Source organism: Bombus flavifrons, chromosome 1 (genome assembly GCF_040668555.2).
Source record: "Bombus flavifrons isolate JBK064 chromosome 1, iyBomFlav1_principal, whole genome shotgun sequence".
NCBI classification, from domain to species: domain Eukaryota; kingdom Metazoa; phylum Arthropoda; class Insecta; order Hymenoptera; family Apidae; genus Bombus; species Bombus flavifrons.
The window spans coordinates 11541091-11559263 of NC_138442.1; the positions used below are offsets into that span (position 1 = coordinate 11541091).

Consider the following 18173-nt stretch of genomic DNA (forward strand, 5'->3'; position numbering starts at 1 on the left):
GCTATATCTGCTAATTGAAATCGAGCTATAGCTAAGAATAAGTATCTTTCCGTAGAAGTTCCGGAAGTTGAAAGACCTTTATATTTGGCCTTCTTGCGTTAGATGGCAGAGTTATTTTCTCTCATAAAGAGTTTTATCAGAAACGTTGCGAATAACTTTTGCTATACTATAGTACGAAGACGAGTGTGGGTCATGTTTAGACACTTTTATGTTTAGAGACAAAATTGCTTCTGTTCCTAAATACGGCATGACGAGATTTATTGGGAACGTTATATATATATTCGTTACAGATTTTTCTAATTTCAACTCGTCTTACCTCTTTTTATGTTACACCGAATCTTAATTTAACTTCAACTATGTTTTCTAAAAACGTTAACGATATATGCACGAACGCTTCTCCTGTATTACGTCATAAATCCTATTTTTATTTTTTCAATTTTTGTTCGTCTTACGTATTGTCGTGTTATATATATTGAGAAATTTGAAACCAATCTGAAAATGTATATAGAAATTACAAACATTTACTATACACAATAAATATACGCTTAATAAATAAGTAACATGTAGGCAGAGAAATAATCTTCGCGTCAATCGATCTCAATGATCAATGAGCAAATATAAAATTAGTGCTAAAAATGATTTCATTGAATATTCTGGCTTATTAATGCACTGAATAATTGACTCTTTACTTCAGATACTTCTGCACGACACACGAAAATGCCCAAATACTCCCGTGAGTTTTATTTGAATTTTTTCTTAAATAAGTCTAGAGAATGGGAAATGGGCTGGTAAATGGCCAAAGTATTAATTACGCTCGATCTAACAATTGCGTTAGCATGCACGAGCAATCATAGCTCGTATTGTAGTTATAATGTTCGAGCTAGAGTCGGCCTAAGTGGATCTTAACGTATCATTGAACGATCTTAACGAGGCAGACGAGCGGTTCCTGCTCGCCGCTGCGCCTGGGAGGAAACTTCGGTATCCTCGAGTGCACTCCAAGTCCATCTTAGGCAGTCATTAACGGATGCACGGTGTAATGATACGTGCTTCAGCGGCCTGATCCCCATGAATGACGTCTCTACGCTTCTCAACGTTGCCCAATAACAATTAACAAGCAACCACGGTTTCAATAGCTCATATGGGTACTCGAGTAGTAAACACGTTTTCAAAGGCAATGACGGTCTTAATGCTCGATGATGGGCTACAATATTGTACCGACCAGACGAGAAGGCAATTGAACAGGATAGAGTGATATAATTGCATTAGTGCGTCATTAAAATCTTTCAAAGAGCAGAACTAAAGGATATTCACTTACGTAAACTAAACTTGAACTGTTTGAAATTTACCCGATGTTGTCTAGAAGACGCGTACAGTTTTATAGATATCGTCTGAAGACTTGTGTCCATTTGTAAGGTTTTGGAATGTCTGAAGACCATTTGTGGAGAATCGATGGAATTCTGTGATGGAGCCCCGTCAATCACTCTAATGGTTCTCGTTATGAAGATGGAATATGTTGTTACGAGTATTGGCCAAACTAATACCGTGGCAGAAACGGGAAGACTATAAATGGACCTATATTAATAGTAATAGTTTCTACAGAAGATATAAATGACAGCAGTATTTTCCGGATGTTCGATGTATACGCATTAAAACGACCAATTTATTTAATAACAATAATAATAATAATAATATGTTCTAATGGTATACGTCTGAACCGATATAAAATGCCAAAATATTTCGTATAACACAAATAATGAATTTATAAAAGAATTTTATAAGCGATCGAATACTCTTCGCGAGCCTCTGTATACCGATCAGAAATCAATTTATAAGATATCGGATGAGAGATAGTTCATTAAGTATTTACAGCAATAACCTCCGATAATGAGGCTGAATAACATGAAACCTCTTTAAGATCGAGCGTCAACGAGCAAGTAACGGAAAGTAATGACCGAGATCGGTTCGCGTTTAACGATTCCATCGCAGCCTCAATATTTCATCCAAATCTATCGTGCTCGAACGGAGCATCGCGGAATAACGAGCCAATCAGGCGCCATCAGTTCACAGGAAGTTTAGCATTCCCGAACGAGCCCGAAGGGGATCTTGAAAGCCTTATTACCGCTAGGGTCAGCCCCGTTAAGGCGTCTTTTGAAAATCTGATCGTGCTCGAACAAAGCGCCTCTTTCAGTTTCCCTCCCCTCTCTCTTCTGCCGTAGCCAAAAGCCTGCGCTCTTATCCAACGACACTCTCGAGTTCCATGTGATTTTGCGAAAATCCATTTTATTCCCCGCGATATCCGACTTTAATTTACCGTCCCGCTTCTGTATTATTAAGGATATTGGTTTCTGTGGCGCCTGCCACACTCGTGTAAGCATCGCGTAATATCCTGTTGCCAACACACACGTCCCTTGTACAGTATTCAGCTTAGTTAGATATTAGCCGTATTTAAACGTAAACAGACTACTATCGCGCAAAAGTGCTTGACTATTGGTCGACTCGTATCACTTTGTTCCTTTGTACGGGAAAATTCAGTGATGTGGCTTACTGTTTCGCTTTGAGTGAAATTGTTATTGCTTCTAGATACTATTGTTAGGATGAGAATTGCAATGGCGGTTTTAAATCAGTTCATTGTTGCCTTTTATGGGGATTGTACGTTGCGTTTACTATAACAAATACACTGATAACTGGTACATGTTTACGCGAAATATTTTTTATAAATATTAATAAAGAAGCGAAAGTAGAAAAAATGTTTTGATTCGATTTTATATTGTATTATACGATTTTATATTTACACTTTATAAATTTACGCTTACACATGTTTGATAATAAAAATATTTCAATATATTTTATATTTGTTGCGTTTACGAAAACACGGCAAAATGCAGTTACGACTTTATTAACTATCGAATGGAACAGATTATACATCATACGTTATATATTAACAGATTATATTAGGTTGTCCGAAAAGTTTCTTTCGTTTCATAAGGTGATAATAGATGAAAAACAATTTCTGCTTTATATTATTTTATTGATCCGTTTTGTTATATTTCTATTATTATGTTCATGCATAATTCAATAAAATAGTATAAAACAAAAAACCTTGTGATTCTATTATTTCCTTATAATACGAAAGAAACTTTTCGGACAATCTAATACATTATTCGAGAGTTAGGCAAAAGTGTAACACGTTTCGAAACTTTGTACTCATTTTACTATATTAATCCTTAACCAGGCAGTTATGTAAGAGTATATTGAATCTGACAAATTGTTCTCTGTTAATCAGGTGTTTTTACGATAGTTAATGCGATGTTATGTTCACAACATTAAGGTAGTTTAAGATTTCAGTCTACCGCATCGCATTGCTGCTTTCATCGCGAATCTAATTAGAGTTCTATTACATGTATTACAATTTTCAGGTGAAACTCTATTATTTAGCAGCAGCAGCAGCGAGCAGCTCATTTCTCTCATTTATACATTAACGTAAAATTGCCTTAGAATACATTAATAAGTCTAACAATGGTATCGCATCCCACTAATGAAATTTTGCATATTCCATCCGACGCGCGAGAGCAGCCCTCCTTATCGCATTCTCACCGCGAAGGAAAACATGTTTCAGAATAAATTCGCGTAACACATGTAATATTAATTATGATGTATGAAGAAGCTAGAAATTCCCTTTATTTTCTAACAAATTTCTCGAGATCAAGTCAAAAAGTATTTGGAATATATTTCAATCTCTAATAAGTTGAAAGAAACATTTTTCTAAGAGTGATAGGGTCTTTCGTTTCTTTAAAGGATTACACTACCTTCTTTTGGGTTCAATAGTTTTCAACCAAACATAAAATTACTTTCACCTTTAAAACACTATATCGAGTCTTCGTTGTGATTTATCTATCTATCTATCTTGTAATTTCTTCTTGTTCTTTAACCTAAAGATCTCGCAAACAAGGCATCGTTATCAAATGAACAATAGAATAAAAGAAAATACGGAAACTGGTCTAAAATCTACCCTTAAAAATATCTATAACTTTAGCTTCCAGAAAAATGACAGAAAACATGTTAGAAACGAAGCGGAACTGCTGAGAAGGACAACTTTGAAGATAATTGTTACAAAACAATTCCAGCAAATAATTCCAATAGAAGTAGAGCAATTGTAATGTAAAAGATATTCTAATATACACAAATTTCTATGTGCAAAATTCTTATTATAAATATACAATATTTATATAATATACGTAAATTTCTACTATATAATAGTAGTTCTTATATTTCTAAATCATACCTCGTATTCACGTTCTCCACAACATCTCGCTTCGCTAAAAGCTATTGCACAGACGTTACACTATCAAACTCGTGCTTAATTCAGAGATAAGTTTCCACCACTGAATTGGCCCAAGAGTTTTGCGCTACGTGTAACCATCCAGGAGTTAGACGGCTTCAAGGAGAACGTAATCGAACGGAGCAGAAGTAATCGGAGAGGCAAGTGTCACTCTATAGCCCCGCTAATCCTTTCATACTCAATTCCGTGTAACATCGATGCAAACAGGCAGACGGATAAAGACAGAGAGTCGGGTAGAGAAACAGAAAGGGAAACGGGCCATGTCGAATAGCGGCATCAACATCGGTCCAGGGTATCAGATCGTGAAGCGACGGACGAGACGCAGGATTATTCTCTGTACGTGATGCGTGAAATCCTCGGGTCAGACGAATGCGAGTAATTCCACGAGCGAGTTTCAAAACGACGACGTTCGATCTGTATCGCATGTACGAGTGCTGTATCGCCTCTCTGATCTCTCTATTGCTAACTCCGTTTTGGATCGGTTTAAGCTCTCTTAATGAGACGGCTTTGGCTATTTCCGGATGGTAAAAATCACGCTATACTCGCGGCTTTCGCTCGTTGCCTTCAACCCTATCGGGCGAAGACAGGAAATTTAACGACACGCTCGAAATGTCGCGGTATTTACATTCCGTTTTTATATTTTGTCCTTTTTTCTCTCGGTGTCTCCCTTCGTTTTTTTCTAATTTCACGGATGGGTTATTTCAGCAATTTTAATACCTTTCAGCGTTTGTCTCTGGGTTTGTTTGCTGTAATTGTCGCTATGCTTGTATGCATGTTATTGTTTTTTTTATTTTACTCTTTCTTTCTCGTCTCTCTTTGTCCCTTGAAATTAGTTGGATGGATTTGAAATCGAGGTTTTAATCGCGAGTGTTAGATACGTGAAGAGTGAGATAGATTTCGGCTGTTTGTTAAAACGTTACGATCGACAAGAGGATTATAATGAAATATCGAGTTTTACGAATGCACCGCGGGATACGAAAGCATCTGGTTATTGGGATCGAAGCACAGAAAGGCTTTTATAATATCGCCCGTTTATGCGGAAATTCGCCGCGAATTTATCTGCACGAGCACAATACACCCCGGAAATATAATTAATTCGAAATGTAAATACCTAAACACGGTTACTGCTCTATTGTACAATTGATGCGAAAGTCGTTAGCGCTGGACGAAAATCGCCGCATATGCACAGTAATATACCTGTAGAAGTATATGAACCGCAATGAAACTAAAAATCTATCCACGTCCATCTATTTCGAAATAAAATATTTGTCGGATAAGCATGAATCGTTCAACGAGAAAAAGTGGTACGAAATGTATGAATATTTGAGATCGACTAATGCAACGAGATCATCTAACGCGATGGTCTAATTCACAAAGTGCATTTTCTGATATGCACAAAATATTTCGATAACGTTCGGCAATGACATCGATCGCCATTAATTGTCATCCGTTCTGGTCATTTGTCGTGGTCATTTGCCTCTTGAGTACGATAAAACACAAACTGGGAGAGAAAGAGAGTAGGAATAAAAACTGAACTAATCGCGTGGCTACGTGTCGCGAATAATGAAAAACTCTGTCGACTTATTGCTTCGTGGCGGTTGTAATGAGCCAGGGAGCCGAACTAATCATCGTCGACCTCATTGATCAATGGTCCGACGTTGAACGGGCTAGAAAACAAATTTAGAACGACCTTGGTTAATTAACGGGAGTATTCGTGTAACCATTGCTACGCTATTATTCTTTCTTTTTTCTTTTTTTTTTTTTTCAAGATTCCCGTTTTAACCTCCGTTTGCAGGGTAGAACGGGAGGAAGAAATTCACGACGTTAAAAATCGTCGGAGAGAAACGTACCGCGACTCGACGATAACGAATGAGTAATATTAAGATAGTTTGTTCCATCGTGACGTTTATATTGCCGATGATAAAGCCCGAAATGTGGAATATATTGTTCGAGCTCGGTAAAGTGGAAAGAGAGTAGCAGTGGTTAAGGTTAACCATGATCAGACAAAGGAGAAATGTATATACTTTATAATACTTAAGAGTATTATAGAAACAGAGACTCTTGGTACGAGACGAATTTCAACGAGATACTTTTATCGAGTTCCTTCGTTTATCTTCCTCCATCGTTCGTCAATGTAACCCATGTATGAATTAATATCTCTTCGTATTATTACGTTTTCATCGTATGCTTCAGACAATGGATCTGGAGAGTAATATATTATTCCAGGCAAACGAGATTACTTCGTTATACTAATTATATACGATTATCAAATAATGTACGTATATTTTTTAACGTGAACAACAGACAAATGTAATTGCCACCGATCATTGCAATTACCCGTTTGCGCGTTATAAAAATCCAATTAAACGCAACACGAAATTGAATCGGCCGGTCAAAGGAACAGCTCTTCAAACAAAAATCAAGTCGCTTAAAGCAGCTTTTAATTCGATCGTGCACCGAGCATTCGCAAAGACCGTTCGTTTCGTTCGTTCCGTTAAAAAACAAACGACCAGGTCGCGGGGGGTGACGTCAATTTGATGAATACCGCAAATTCGTCGAACATCGTTCGCGAGTGCATCGATTGCAGCCGGCGGCAGCGAGAAGCGTTTTGCGCGTCTTACGCTGAATTTTATTTATGATGCGATAAATTTGCCATCAATAATGATCTGGCCATTGTAAATCGACAGATGCAACAGATGGCGTTCCTTCATAGAAGTTGTATTTATCCCGCTATACATGAACGTATATTTATATATACACCGTTGAAAGAAAATATAATTTTTAATAAGTAAGCTGCAAAATAGACGAGCCAAATAATATTAATTTTTAATTTCTTATAAAATCATAAGATACGATAATCATACGAAATAACAATAAGTCTGTAAGGCGTATTCGTAGACGTGTTAGTATGTTAAAAAGTTTGCAAAATAAATTAAATACATATAGAACAAACGAAATAAATACATGTGAAATATATATCTCTTTATCATTTTTGGTTCTAATAGAAGAACTAAAAACAAATGGAATGAATTAAGTAGAGAAATGGAAGGAAAATATGTATATATATATACGAAAATGCAACTAAGATATAGCCCAGAGAAAGCTTTGATTATCGTTTGATTATTCAGAAAAAATCAAAAAATACGAGAAGTTTGTAATATCAATAGAAAGTTATGAACTGGGTTTCATAATAATCAAACTTTTCGTTATTTTTATATCACGACAAGGAAGAACGAGAGATCTTGCAAAGCACAGATGCTTCAAAGTTTTCGTATACGTGGTCAACTTACGCACGCACGCACGCTCGTATAACTCTAAACTACAGTAAGTAATCGAATAGCGGTTCAACGATAAACTATCACCTCGGCTCGTAAACTTGTACGTTCGATCGATTGGAATTACTTAGAGGTATCGTTTGCCACCACGAAGATAAAAATATGACCTATCCGGCATCGTTCGTGGCTTACGCGTTCCTTTCCATCCAGGTGGTTAAATAAAAAATCATACGACACTGTAACGATTCCTCAGCTTCCTACAACGTGGTTTAAGGGTCACGATGATGTGCTGTAACCTGATCGTTTCATTTTACTATACGCGTTTTCCAAGGATTCCGAATTCTTCCCATGTTACTGATTAAATCACTTTTAGAGATCTTTGGGAGGGAGCGGTTTAATCAGTTAAAAGGCAAGTAACGAACAGCGAAAGCATAGCTAGCAGTAAAACGCGCAATGGATGTTCTTTTTCTGTTTTGAACGTGGGAATATCATATTTGAAAATCTATGACAAAACACTCGACACGTATCTATACAGATTGTAATGAAAAATTAAAGTGGTTTACATTATTACCATTTAAGCTTCTACGATAGTTTATGAGTTATATGTATATTTAACTGTATTTTGTGGATGCATTTGTACTTCCTGTTCTGTATTTTTGTTTTCTATAAATATTTTCCAGTGCTTTTATCCGTTTAATCATTGTACCATTCTATTGTGATTTATAAATTTGTTTACAACAATTATTACTTCTTAGTTCCTCTATAAGAACCAGAGGTGATAATCATTCAGAATTTTCTACTTATGATCAAAAAGAGTTGAAAACGACTTCTGAACATTATCCCTTACGTTCTAATTCTTGTTGGAAAAGCACAAGCGTGTATCGACTCTTAATTTTCGTAACATTCATTCTTATGAATTTGTTGAATTTTGTTATCGATCGTGAAATATGTGAGGTGAATATTAAACGTGTTAGTTGGTTTATTAAAGAGACGAGTGATAAAATTGTAATAGTCAGAGTATATTAAAATTACTTTAAGTACAGAGATAGTGTATGCCGATCGTAATCGTAGCTCGCTCGATGCTACTATTTGACTAACTACTTGACTATATGATTGTCCTAGAGAGCACGTTCATTTATTTGTATCGACCGGTGTTATTATAAAAAGTTCAACGGCGATAATATTTTGTTCGGAGTTCGTTTACCTTTGAACCTAGCAAACCAAAACAACGTTGGTATTCCAAAGCACAATAATATGAGTCTTTTCTGATTCAAATCTTCCGTTGACTCAGATGCCACTATATATGCAAAATCGTTTTTTAATAAACTACGCTATATTATCAATGATACGAAATGTTATTTCGTGGCGGTGCGGTGGTTTAATGCCCGTTAAGCAATGAAATTTAATTAATCTGGATCACCGAGATCGGAGGAGCGCTCAAGCTGTCATTGTCCTCTCGAACATTGTTTTTCAATGACTAATTACGTATAAGGTTGGTATTAATTACTCGCGATTCTCGTTGTCGCACCGCGGCGTCACCGCAAATAACCGCGAAACGAAAACTCGGTTTGTACGCGAACATTCTCGAACAATGTGGGGGTAGAAGCTTCAATTCCCTCATGGTACATTGTACGCGATGTGCCCAAGTAAAAAACTATGATTAATCGTGTGCATTTACTACGCAAAAAAATAAAAAAAAGCACAAGCGAAATATATGAAGAACAAAAACAAAAAATTATAAAGGGAACAAAAGGAGTAAAAAAATACCTCGTATCGTAGGTTTTATTTTTATCAGTTTTCCAACGCCGACATATTTCCCTGTGAAATTGGCTGGAAAACTTTTACGCGCTGGTCGCGTAATATTGACCTCGGTTTGTTCGTACGTAAATAAATGCGATTAATTGTAACATCGCGCGAGACTTTTTCGTCGCTTCGGTTCTCACACGATACATCGAGCTTTTATAAATCATCCGGCCGCCCAGCCCAGTTTTGATCGCGTGATTTATGGATCAATTGTTTCGTACTCCATTGAAACGCGGGTATCATTCGAGCAGCGACGACCTCGAGCGGAAGGAGGGCACGAAATTCGATGAATTTCACCGAGCTACCATTTCCTACTGTTTCGATAATTATCGATAGCTCGTAGAAGGTTTGAAGTCAAAGAATCATTAAGGTATCTGCTGAAATACAAAACTTGTTTCCAATAAATGACCAATGTTTGTCTAATATCGATAATCCATTATTGCTTTCTTCGATTTTTCCATTCCTATTTCATCTTCTCTTCTATGTCAAAAGAACTCGAGCTAAGACGCTATTCCAAAATTCAGTTATATTATTTGGAAATTCTATTTTTAAGGTACGAAGAAAAAATTTTTAGGACTTTAGTATTTTTCAGAATCTCTCACATAGTTCCGTAGTAAAATAAATTATGTGATGATACAAACGAAGTATCGCAAAACCAGAAGGTCTAGCTTTATGAATAAATTATTCAAATAATTTATTCCACTATTTCTCTTTAGAAAATTCTGCTCAACATCGCGATATTGCACTTACTTTTCTTATATTCTACCCCTTAAGAATCGTGCTATCGAATAATATTTTATTAAAATAAATTTAACCAAAATTCCGTAAGAACCTTCAACTGCAAATATCATTAAGTCTCTGTAAAAAATTTTACTTCCTACAGACACCTATCAAGATCGAAAGAAACGTAAATTAGGCAACGCATTTGTGAAACGTGGTATGTTCCATCAAGCGACGGTATCGCATCGCGTACAACGTATTCGTACGTCGTTTGAACTTGATTCGTGTTTATGCGCTGTAAGTAAAACGATATTTGCCAGCGGGCACTCTTAACCGACAGGTCGCTTTAAAGTCGCGTTCGTGAGCAGCCAAAGCAAATTTCGCGGCTTTAAAGCGGCGCCGATTTCGAGCGGATGTGCAGTAATGAGTAAGCGATGCGTGAAGCCGAGCTGCGCAACCGTCGCAGCCGGAAGCAAGCCCTATTTGTATTTCCGTACCGCAACGATAGTGCATACCGCACGTTAATGTTAGGTGTACGCAGCGTTTCTGAATGTGATTTTATCGCCGCAGTTTCGCGAATACGCGGTCGCCATTCTTTCCTCCGCGACCTCGATGTATAGCAGATTTTGAGTATTCTGGTGCGTACGAGTGGATCTTCTGATTGCAAGCTACGAATTTGGTTGGGAAATTCAAGGGAGGAACGGAATGACGTAGTAAGAGGCGCTTTTAGAGAAGATTAGCGGTTAAACGTTGTGTTTTTTGTAATGGCACATTCAGGGAAACCTATCTATATTGTAGAGGAAAATTTTTAAAGTGGAATTTTTTAAGATTCTTTCAATCACTTTATTTCTTTCTTATAATATAAATTATTCGGCGATAAACGATATTAATGGATGGAAAATCTAATTTTACTATAAAAGTTTTATCGTCAAGTTTCTGTAATTATTTTCGTAATATTTATCGCATTAATACAGAGACTGGCTATAGGAACTATTTGCAGATAGTTATTTCTCAACGAAATGTTTATTTGTCAGCTCTAGTGCACTTCATTTACATGGTAACAACATTTTTGTCGGACCAACTGGTACAAAATTTAATATGGTGTCCACGAAACTAATTAATTAATACATCAATACCGATGCTGCATTAGCATAATTTTACCTGTTTTTTTTTTGTTATAATACAAATTACTCCGTGGTAAACGAAGCAAGAATAAATATCGAAGAATTCAGTTTTACAAATTAACAATCTATTCGACCAGTTTACAATACGAATTTTCCTATTAGGTTTCCATTAATAATTTCCTGGCAACATAATAACTTATCGAAGAATCTCACAGCTTTCAAATATTCTGCTAGTAGAATGTACATTCAGTACTGTATTATAGACTCTGCTAATACCCTATGCTTGCATTATTTCGTACAATAAAAGCGTTATTAACATTTTGAATATCTCGATTATCGATCGGTAATGTTAAAATTTGATCTTGGAAACTACGATGGCTATGGTTCATGATTTTTGAATTATCGCGATTACCAGGCAGCACCCTCTCGCTCAGTCTTGGTAAATACCATACAGTATTAAAATATAACAGCAAATTTGTTGCTCACGTATCGATTCGCAAGTTCGTTTGAACAAGCCCGGACTCAACGATGCGCACGGGAATTTCCGAAAGTTCTACGACGAAATATCCACAATAACTCGTTGAAGCTACTAAACTTCGACGTTTCGAGCGGTGAAAAGAGTCGTGTTCTAGTCGATCACTGGTGCCAAAAAAAAAAAAGAAAAAAAAATAGCGGGGGAGAGAGAAGCATCCTCAACGTCGACGTGTTCGAAGTACCGACGAGGTGTATGATCAATCGTTTACGCGTAACGTCGAATCGTACGTAACCGTTTTGCAAACTGCAAACGCGCTCTAACATGTTCTGCTTGGCGTTGCGTTATTGCTTCTGACGCAGTATAACCACGGAATTTATACAGAGCTTCCTATATGCAAATGTATGGTGCACCCGAAGCTCTGAGCTTTTAATCGCGAATCGTCCCAGTTTAACCATCTAGCGAATTCATTGCTGCAAACGACATTGAAATCAGAATATTTTTGTACAATTCTCAAGAATCGTCGCTCTATATTCTTCTTGTAACCTCGATGATTTTTGATCGAAAGAGGAGGGTTTGTAACAGAAACGATGCTCGTTAATCTTTGTATCTTTTCAGGAAAGGAAAATGGTATTTCGCCATTCTCAATTTTCTTCAGGCAAATATTCGTCGTATTACAGAATTACTGTATGTTTTGTTTGTAATTATGCTACAGGAGATCGATATTTAATTAAATCAGGAAAACGTGATCATTGTAGTTAAAGTTATTTTTGAAGACAAAATATTTTCAAACTAGACTGATGTGCTTTGAACGATATACCTGCATTTTTACTAAAATTTAATATTTTAATAAAATAATTAAGACTATAGATATTTCTCTTTTCCGCTGCTGCTATCATATATACTGATTCGTTTCTTCATATGTGAGTCCTTGTTTAAAACAGCCACGGCAATACCTAAATAATAGTCTTGTCAACGGTCTTATACCTATTTTGCAGACTCAGTTAATTTTCATTCGACGATAATTCATTCTCTTCTAATACGAGCTTTGCATCCGACTATCAGAATACATTCTTAGATAAAATATCGAAAACTCTGACTAGGATCGAGGCACGTTACAAGCCACTCATTCTTTTTCCTACCACTGTTCCTCGTGTCTTGTTCATTTTTTAATATTTTCCACCCTCCCCCTTGTTCGTTGACAAGCGTTAATCGCGGCGAATTGAATGCTCGACGCTAATTGCATGCGTGTTTTAATTTGTCGATCGGATGCACGAAGTCGATTACCGGGATTGATTAAATTTTCATTTAATTAAAATTGTTATAATCGCTTACAGCATGGAAAGTCAGCATGTTCGGCATTTTTCGCAACGGAACGTTTGTTTTGGGATTAAGGGGAAAGTTCCGAAGCGTGGTTCGAGACGCTATGAATATTTTGTTGTCCTACCGGGTCTGTTTCCGAGAAAGAAGGTTCCAAAGTCGAGGTCGTTGATCGTGCTCGAGTATTATACATAAACATGAACTCGGTTCGATGTAACTGTTTATACGTAAAATCCAACGAGACAGAGAAATTTTTGGGACGTTAGGGCTGGAATCAGCGGATTTTCTGATACCAGTCCAGAACCGTACGTATGTTCAAGCGAAAAGAAAATCTCTATTACTCCTTCGAATATTTTTGTTTTAAGGAAGAGTATTCTGACGAAGTCGCCTATCCCGGAATTCTTACTTCCATACATTTGAAATTCGAAGACGACTAGTATACGGAAGAGAATCGTCTGAATATCAAGAACAATGAATCTGACTACTGAATAAATAATAGAATTTACTTGGTTTAGAGTTCGAAATATATCCATTGAAAAAGATATAGTACGGGTCAAGATATTATAACGAGATTGTGCTATTTAGAACCGTACTATGTAATCTATGTTCAAATTTCGATTGAGAAATTTCCATAGAGGCCTACCATTAATAATGTTTCACTTACAGGTAAAAAGAAAGAGACAGAGAGGAAAAAGAATAAGGAGAATCTTGACAGCGGCTGATATAAGGAATTTCGTTTACACTTCTACAGTTGGGAATAATATTATACATCATATTATAATACATAATTATAGCACCATTCACTGATAAGAAATTTTGAAAAATAGCTATGCAACTGATTAAAACCTACTCGGTATTCATTAACAGTTCAGGAAAAGTTACAAATTTCTGATCAAGATTTCAAATTGTTATTCCATTCTTCACTTATCTCATTATTCAATATAAGCAAAGTCTCTAAGTCTGTTCTTATAACAACACCGTAGCTTTCAATATATTATCTATTTGCATTTCTATCAATTTATCTATCTTGATCCTAAACACACTCACAACATATTCATTTCAAATTCTGATTAATTTTACAATGTTTCAATTTACAATTTTACAATTTACCCATATATTACCCTAAACTGTATTTTCTAGTTCTCCAACAGAATTCACGTGTTTTCCGATGGAAAACGAGGAAGAAACAATCCTTCAACGAACCTTTCGACTCTTTAACGCCTATTCCTCGGAGAACTAGCACGTTAAAACGTTCGCCACGCAAAGTCTCGGCCCCGTGTATCCTGGCCTCTAGATTCTTACATGCAAAATCGTTGGTGGCGATCAATGGGTGGCACGCCGCGAGGAGATTGCAGCTGATGGGTAGAATAGGCGGCGAAGCTTGGCCACGGCATTCAACGAGGCTAACTCTATCCCGGCAAATTACATTTCCATCCCCGTACGTGATAGGTGCAGCAAACATGCCCGTCAACGTCCGACCGAGTTTCTCCCTGATTAGTTACACTCGACGCTCGGATTATATTTCCAAAGGCAATTAATTAACCAACTTCCTCGGGGTCGCTTATGACCGCGTCGCGCTACGTGTCACGATATCGTGGATAGCCGGCAGTGGACATTGAAGGACAGCGTCCAATAAAACTGGGTGGTCGCTGCGGAAGGAAAGAGAGGGGAAAATGAAATTTCTTGCGGAGCGAAACATCGACTGAGACGTCCACGGGACCACCTTAATGGAAACTGTCGCCGAAAACGTCAGGGTAAAGCCGTACTGGCTGATCAATCGTACGGTTGGACTACTTTCGATGAACTCTTATATCGTCCACCTACATCTTCCTTATTCCAATCATTTCTATCGCTCGGTTTTTGTATTTCATACATTTCCAGGTTTCGCTGAATGTCTAGAATTGTTGACCCTCACAAACTAGACATTTTTCGTTGGAATATCTTCAGAATCGTGGAGAGGTAAAGTTGTGAGATAGTTTCGATATCAAAGTAAAACTATGGTTTGGTATATTAAATAAAGTTTAAGGCGCAGAGTACACTAAACGAGATGGAATATTGTTCGATGATAGAATGCGATGCGGGATAACCTGAACCGAATTCAGGGACTTCATTAACCAGATTTAACAATTAAGGCAGATCCGACTCTTCACTGTAATGTATATACATATATATATGTAATTTTAACACTAACAATTTTTCCTTTTTTATCATCTTTCTTCGTCCATTTTAGGAAAATTACTTAGACATTATCAACACATTGTTTTGCCATGTTTTTCTCAAAACTTGGATGGGCATGAATTTCTTTTTCACCCCCAAATCGAAAACACTCGGTCCTTCTAATTATTTCTAGCACTCAAAGTTCAATCTAATAGGCTATTTAAATGTGTTATAATTAAACGTTTCCTAATTGTCATTTCAAAAGAAACTTCTTAAAAATTGCATTCGATATATGTGGTTGAATTAGAATATGAAATTCGTGGAGTTTTCCCGCGTTTCAGGGCTGTTAACGTTATCAGGCTTCCAGCGGTGGAAATATTAAAGTTTCTAGTTCGATGTCGTCGCGTGAAACGAGTGGAATTGCATTGCAATGTTCGCGTAATTTTCGTCGATGAATTCGTAGGACAAACGAGCGCCGTTGACATAATACCATGTTAAATTTATTCCGATCGAGTGTCAGAACTGTGTCACTTTGTGCATCGTAAGTTTACGCCGGTTTCGAATGGACAGCGTTGTTCGAACGAGAGATCCGCGGATATTTCACGTTGTAGAGTGAATAACCGAAAAACGAATGTCGGTTCGTGATAAACTTGGCCCGACTGACCAGAGGTAAACTCCTCTACTAGTTCCGAGCATATATACGGGCTGTCAGCTCGCGTTACGCGTCTGCATCGACGCGTTCACCCCGCTGGAAATATTTCACGATAACCCGGATAGGGTTAAACGGGATATCATTTAATTTCCCGTTAGCCCGCGTGAACATTTTGTTCCGTTTGCACCGTGTTAATTACGAACGCGTCAAGCCCCGCCGATATACTTCCGTTCACCATGCGCGCACATTCGAACGGAGTAAATCTCGCGTTAATTCCATGAATAATAGCACGACTAACAGAGGCGAGCCTTTTTAGAACGTTTCGATAAGGACTAAACACTTCTTCTTTTAGAGAAACAAACATTCTCCTCTTACAAAAGCTATTTATGTCCCGAAGGTGAAAGAATATCATCTTGGAAAAATAAAAATATCCACTCACCCAATCAAGTGTCCTTTGCACGGGGACAGCCGTAGAGCTGGCTGGTTGTTATCCTCGACGGTAGCGCCTCGTCACACATCCGATCGCCTCAGGATCGTTTCCCGAACTCGCATCGAATCATCGTCGATTGATACATCTTCCGCTTCGTCACTGAGTTTTTCCTCATTCCGTTTCCTTCACAGAAAACTAATCTTTCTTTCCTTGAAAATTTCCTCTCTCAACGTTGTCACCGTCCGGCGCAATGTCACACGTGATCGACTCCGATCGCGGATTACGACGCAACAATAACACGCGATATCGTGACGAAAACAAATCGAACAGTTTACAATTTGATCGTTGTATATGTGGTAAAAGGAAACGCGTGAAGGAAAAGGGGGATTGTTCTACGAATGAGGGGGTGTTCGGGTCGAGGCCCGAGGCAAAACAAAAACGAGACAGAGGGAGCGACGTTACGCACGCGGTGGCCAGTCGCAGACTGAACTCGCGATCCGCGAGTAGCATCGATTTCGATGGAGGGGGAAAGGACTACGGGCCGTGACTGGAAGGGTGGGGAAGGGAGGGCTGGGAGGGCGACGCGCACGGGGCGAAAGGGACGCGAGCGGACGAGGCACAACGAGAGGAGCAGTCAAGCTATACGGGTGTCTAACAGCCGCGTTGGACGAGAGCTTATTTTGCCCGTGAGAGAACTGCTCTGCAGGCGTGAGAGACTCCTAGGCGTGAAAATACCTAGTCCTCCCGTAAATTCTTATTATAAAGTATTATACGTTTTTTGAGAGAGAGAGATAAGATAAGGTGTGGACGAAGTGAATGGCAATTGTTTTAGGAGACTTGTATGGTTGTATAGATTGGTAATTGTAAATAGAAGTTCGTCTGATTTTATTGTTATGGAAAGGAATTAGCTTCTCGAATAACTAGTTTCTACAATATTACTATAAAGTATTGGATTGTCTTGGGAGGAAGATAAGTTAGATGTGTTAATGGCAATCGTTGCGAGAGACATGGTCCGTTGTATAAATTGATAGAAGTTTGTGTCATCTAATCGTTATGTACAGCGTTAGATGTTTCTAAAATATTATTATAGAGTATTGTAGAGCGTGGAGGTTCTTCGGAGAAGGAAGAAGTTGTAGATGTAGCAAATGGTAATTGTTTCAGGAGATTCGTATCGTAAAAGTTTGTCTATTATTATTATCATAAAGGCAGATTGTACGGTATCAGATATTTCTAAAGTGTCAAATGATTTGTTTGAAGGAAAGAGTATCGTTTCTATCAATCAATGATTTCATAAACTTTACCGTATAACGTAATAATTCTTCACCATTATTAATTTAATATTGCAAACATAATACGCATAAATCAAATGAAATTTTTATATTACACCTGAAAACGTCACGATTGTACAATAGTCCACGCTTCCTCGAAATTTATCCTCTTTAGAGGGTTAATATACTCCAAACTGAATCCCTCGAACGATTCTTGTCCCTTCTGTCTTTTGTTCGACCTTAATTCGCCCTCGAGTTTGTTCTCCGATCCCCGCCAATATTGGCTCCCTTGGTGGCGATTGCATTATCCGCGCGGGGATTTCGTACGAATCTCGTTTGACGGAGGGTCGCGAGTCGGGTAAACCATTGTTGTTCTCTGGTGATCGGCACAGGCTGGTTTTGCAGCTGATGGCGCGATTATTTTGTTTTACGCCTGGACGTTTTCGGGACGTTTGATTGGCGTGTTGTACAGGTTAATGGGACCGGCTGAATTACGATGATGATTGTGAAATAAACGAGAGGAGTGGTTTTGTTATTGATATGATAAAAATCGAACGGATACTTGAAATCGAGATTAAAATTCGAAATCGTTGAACTTCGTTAAAAATGGATT

General features: G+C 37.7%; 1 protein-coding gene across 2 annotated transcripts in view; it reads right to left on the reverse strand.

The window, feature by feature from the left end:
• LOC138189584 (discoidin domain-containing receptor 2) overlaps positions 1 to 16766 on the reverse strand; it is a 143802-nt gene extending 127036 nt beyond the window's left edge. For both annotated transcript variants that reach the window (XM_069131632.1, XM_069131623.1), the window contains exon 1: positions 16302 to 16766. The gene's annotated coding sequence lies outside the window, so the exon portion shown is untranslated. The remainder of the gene's footprint in view (positions 1 to 16301) is intronic.
• Between the last annotated feature and the right edge of the window lie 1407 nt (positions 16767 to 18173).